Genomic DNA, 6,000 nt, shown 5'->3' on the forward strand with positions numbered 1-6,000 from the left:
CCTCAGCGAGCTGTTTAGGAGTACAGTTTTGTTTATATCACTATCCAGAATTCTTTGCAGAGCAACTACTAGTGCTGGTAAATTCTGCAAGACTGCCTCTACTGCTACCTTTCTGGACGCCCAAGTAGTGTCACAAGGTTTCTTTAGAGTCAGTGCGAAAGATTTGATATGATTGCGCTGTTCTTCTTTTAGTACTGAAAGACAAGGTAAACTGCCAGAAAAAAGGTATAGAGGCTTTGTAGAGTTCCAAAATACATCTCGGATTGAATATTGGAGTTTACTGCATCAATTAGAACCAAATTTAAATGATGTGCACAGCAGTGCGTAAAGAGTGCATTTGGAGCAACTTGCCTAAACTTTGTTTGGAGACCAGATATTTCACCCGACACGGTGCTTGCTCCATCATAAGACTGACCGTAACGCATAGTCATTGACAGCCTTAAGTTTTTGATTGCTGGAGAAAGAACGTTGAAAACATCTTCAAGCCTTGCTCCAGATAATTCGCTGAATTGTATAAATCATCCTACTGCATCACCGTTCACTGTTACATATCGCAAGGATAAAGAAAATTGATCAGTTCTGCCGATATCAATAGTAGAGTCAACAATTATTACAAAGTACTTAGCCACCTTGATTTCAGCTTTTATCTTTGATAGAATCTGGGCTGGTGAGGACTATATCAGATCATTTTGTTTGTCAGGGCTGAGATATGTTGCATTTCCATCGCTCAGTAATAGATGTTGCTCCAGTAATGTATCATTTTTGGCAAACACCTTAATAAGTTCCAAAAAATTGCCTTCATTTGTACTTGGGGAACCTAAACCTTGATACTCACAATGACCATGGAATGCCAATCCCTGTTTTCCCAAATAAAGAACCGCATCTATAATACAGGTTAGAATCATCCTATTTTTCTAAATCTCTTTCCTTCTCGCCATTACAAGGCCAACCAAGAGAGTTTTGTTGTTGAACAAACAAAATTTGGTAAGGAAAAGAATTTTCTCCGCTTTTTTGTGACTTTCACTTTGCTCATGTTTTTCAATTTTGTGCGTACCTTTAACAAAATTCCTGCAACCAGTTTTTGGATCACTCCAACTATCCAACTTGCAAAAAGCCAACAAGCAAAACAAAGCATAGTGTTTGCTGTTGGTGAGTAAACCAGCCAGTGCCTATCCATTTCACAACTACTTTTGACTTGTTTCTTGTACCAAGTTGCACTGAAATGACGTCCAGCTTCATCTTTTGGAAAACTGTCAAAATTATCATTAACATCTGGCTGACAAAGGCCTAACTCAAGAACAGCACATACTAGATCAGATGTTACAGGTATTTCACAAAACAGGTATGGATCTGTTGGGTATTCTGTATGTATGTCAATGATGGCACATAGTCTTACTGTGTCATCTTCGTCCCCTGGACAATAATCTGCTGAAGTGGTCACGTCTTCTAGAGGCTCCACTTCCACTACCTGTGGACCCACAGCAGCCAGGGCGCTGTCACCAGCTCCTAAGATGAAAGTAGGTACTAGCAAATCTTCAGAGGGTTCCACCTCTGGTGCAGTGGACGTCATGTGCTTACTGAATGAAAAGTAGGCCTCCAATCTCTGACATTTTGATGATTCTTTTTCTCGATTTCTTTCATCTTCTTTCTGTCCCACCCCGATAGTTTCTTCTTACTGTTTTTCTCCATGGATTTCCTTATCAGAAAAAAATGATAGTCTTTCTAGCCAATCTCAACAATAGGCATATAACACCCTCATAATGAAACGTAAAAGCAACTCAAACTTGCCTTTGCAATGTATATGCCGTATATTAAATTAATCCATATCGCCTTTTTCACTTTGCTCTTGCATGGCAGGGCATGTGCACTTGTACCCACTGAGCACACATGGCAGGGCGTATGCACTTGTACCCTCCAGAAACTGGAAATTATGGCAATAATGGCAATCATGTCACTTCTGTAAACTCATTAATTCGTTGGCTACACTCGAGACACAGCTAGCTCAAAATAACGAGTGCTTAAAATGGACAAATCAATCAAATGTTCATGAAAACGGAGAGATTTACGGTGCCAGATTCTAGTTCAGCTTTGGAGTAGTTAATTCTAATGATACACAGGTGTGTAATTTATAGTTTTAGTCACCATTCATTCAATGCTGTGTAACACAGTATTAAACGAATGGTGAGAAAAACTATAAACTACTGCCAAATATTTTCACTAAACCATTCACTAATTTGATTAATTAAATTAACCTCATCTTTGCAATGTACTTAAAATTTAATGTACTCACCCAATCTCAGCTGGTGATGTCTGTTGGTGAAGGATGCTTGGTGTTGACTGCATTGCGGTGGTTGCTTTTCTCCTTTGCGCCTCTGCAGGGGCCTGTGAGGAACACCCCGTTAAAAAGGTGCCACTTTAGCAAAATGTGTTCAGAGGGAGCGGTCACTCCCCCTGCAGCCCCCACCGCCCCCCCCCCCTCCCAGCAGCTAGACCACTGGTTGGGGGGTAGGCAGGGTTGGGGCAGAGGTAGTTGTGGAGGGTTGGGAGGTTAGTTGGAGATAAGAACATAAGAACATAAGAAATAGGAGCAGAAGTAGGCCATCTAGCCCTTCGAGCCTGCCCCGCCATTCAATAAGATCATGGCTGATCTGTCGTGGCTCAGTTCCACATTCCCGCCCTCTCCTCATAACCCTTAATCCCCTCTCTTATCAAAAACCCATCAACCCATGTCTTAAAAATATTTAGCGAGGCAGCCTCCACCACTTCAACGGGCAGAGAATTCCAGAGATTCACCACCCTTTGAGTGAAGAAGTTCCTCCTCAACTCCGTTCTAAACCGCCCCCCCTTTATCTTGAGGCTGTGCCCCCTAGTCCTACTGTCTTTTTTGAGCGGGAAGAGTCTCTCCACCTCTATCCTATCCATCCCATTCATCATCTTATATGTCTCAATGAGATCTCCCCTCATTCTTCTAAACTCTAACGAGTACAAGCCTAGTTTATTCAGCCTCTCCTCATAGCTCAACCCCCTCAACTCCGGTATCAGCCTAGTAAACCACCTCTGCTCTCCCTCCAAGGCCAAAATATCCTTGCATAAGTACAGCGCCCAAAACTGCACACAGTACTCCAGCTGCGGCCTCACCAATGCCCTATACAGCCGCAGCAAGACCTCTCTACTTTTATATTCAATCCCCCTCGCTATGAAGGCCAGCATCCCATTCGCCTTCCTGACCACCTGCTGCACCTGCAAGCTGGATTTTTGCGACTCATGCACAAGGACCCCAAGGTCCCTCTGCACCGTTGCCTGCTGCAGTTTTTCGCCACGTAAGTAATAATCCTTCCTACCATTATTCCTACCAAAGTGGACCACCTCGCACTTGCCAACATTAAATTCCATTTGCCATTTCCTGGCCCATTTGCCCAGCCTATCTAGATCCTTCTGTAGACTCTCCACACCCTCCACACAATTTGCCGTTCCACCAATCTTGGTGTCATCAGCAAATTTTGACACCTTACACTCGGTTCCCTCCTCCAGATCATCTATATAAATGGTAAATAGCTGAGGCCCCAGCACCGAACCCTGGGGCACTCCACTAGTCACCATCCGCCAATCCGAATAGCACCCATTGACCCCCACTCTCTGCCTCCTATTTGACAACCAATCCTCTATCCACGCTAACACCCTACCCCCAACTCCATGTCCCCTGACCTTCTGCAATAACCTCTTGTGAGGTACCTTGTCAAACGCCTTCTGAAAATCAAGAAAGACCACATCCACCGGCTCTCCTCTATCCACCGCCCTAGACACATCCTCATAGAACTCAAGTAAATTTGTCAGACACGACTTCCCTTTAACGAAACCGTGCTGCGTCTGCTCTATCAAGCAATTCCCCTCAAGATGCCTCGCTATTTCCTCCTTGATGACGGATTCTAACATTTTACCTACAACAGACGTTAAACTAACCGGCCTATAATTCCTTGCCTTTTGCCTGGCACCCTTCTTAAACAACGGCGTAACATTAGCCATTTTCCAATCTTCCGGCACTTCCCCGGAATCCAGCGACATCTGGAAAATAACCACCAAGGCATCTACTATCACCTACACCATTTCTTTCAGAACCCTCAGATGCATTCCATCCGGTCCTGGCGACTTGTCCACAATCAGCCCCTCCAGTCTGTCGAGCACTGCCTCTCTCGTAACAGTAATGTCATTAAGACCCTCCAGTCCTACCACCTTTCCATCTCTAACACCCGGCAAATTATTCACGTCCTCCTCCGTGAAGACAGAAACAAAAAAGTTATTCAGGACCTCAGCCATATCCCCATCCCCTACCACTAAGTCCCCCTTCTCATCCTCTAAGGGACCAACGTTCACCTTAGCCAGCCTCTTCCTTTTTATATGTTTATAAAAACTCTTGCTATCCTTTTTTATATTAAGCGCTAGCCCAGCTTCATAGTTTCTCCTACCCTTCTTTATCAACTTCTTTGTCAATCTTTGTTGACCTTTAAACTTCTCCCAATCCTCTTCTTGCCCACTACTCTTAGCTACTCTAAACGCCTCCGCTTTTAATTTAACACTTTCCTTCACCTCCTTCGTTATCCACGGCTTATTACCTCTCCTCCTACTGTCCTTTTTGACCATCGGAATAAATTTCCGCTGAGCACCAAGAAAGATCTCCTTAAAGATCCTCCACTGCTCCTCAGCAGACCTACCTTCCAATGCGCTCCCCCAGTCCACCTTCGCCAATTCTTCTCTCATCCTACCGTACTCCCCTCTGTTCAAACAAAGGACGTGCATCCGGGAACCCACTTTCTCCTCCTCCATCTGCAACAGAAACTCCACCATACAATGATCACTCTCCCCAAGAGGATCCTTCACCACAAGGTCCCTAATTCTACCCGCCTCATTACATAACACCAGATCCAAGATAGCTCGCTCCCTCGTCGGCTCCAACACACACTGTTCCAGGAAACTATCCCGGCAGCATTCCAAGAACTCCTCCTCGAGCCCACTGCATCCAACATGGATCGACCAATCTATATGTAGATTGAAATCCCCCATAACTACGGCCATTCCATTCCTGCACTCCGCACTTATTTGCGCGTTAACAGCCCGCCCCACCTCCAGATCATTATTCAGGGGCCTATAGACGACACCCACCAGCGTCTTCCCCCCTTTGCTGTTCCTAATCTCTACCCACAACGATTCCGCTTTCTGCTCCTTGGCTCCAATATCATCCCTTGCTACCACCCTGATGCTATCCTTAATCAGCAGAGCTACGCCCCCCCTTTTTCCTCCCACCTATCCTTCCTAAACACTTGATACCCCTGGACATTCAGCTCCCAGTCCCTGTCACCTTGCAGCCACGTCTCTGTAATGGCCACCAGATCATATCCATTTGTGCTGATCTGCGCCACCAGCTCATCCACTTTATTCCGAATGCTTCGTACATTCAGATAAAGTGCTTTCATCCCAGCCTTCACCTGGACCCTATTTGCCGTAACGCCACCAACAATACTCACGCCCCCTACTCCCTCTATTATTGGGACATCATAGAACATAGAACATTAGAACATAGAACATTACAGCACAGAACAGGCCCTTCAGCCCACGATGTTGCGCCGACCAGTTTTTTTTAAAAAAACACTGACCCACTAATCTAAACCAATCCCTTTTCGTCCATAAACCTATCCACAGATCTCTTAAACGCCCCCAAACTAGGCGCATTTACAACCGCAGCAGGCAGGGCATTCCAATCCCTCACCACCCTCTGGGTAAAGAACCTACCCCTGACATCCGTCCTATAACTACCACCCCTTAATTTAAAGCCATGCCCCCTCGTGCTAGCATTCTCCATCCGAGGAAAAAGGCTATCACTATCCACCCTATCTAAACCTCTAATCATCTTATATGTTTCAATAAGATCCCCTTTTAGCCTCCTTCTTTCCAGCGAAAACAACCCCAAATCCCTCAGTCTCTCCTCATATGACCTCCCCTCCATAC

Source organism: Carcharhinus amblyrhynchos, chromosome 4, assembly GCF_965287045.1.
Source record: "Carcharhinus amblyrhynchos chromosome 4, sCarAmb.v2.hapA, whole genome shotgun sequence".
Lineage (NCBI taxonomy): Eukaryota > Metazoa > Chordata > Chondrichthyes > Carcharhiniformes > Carcharhinidae > Carcharhinus > Carcharhinus amblyrhynchos.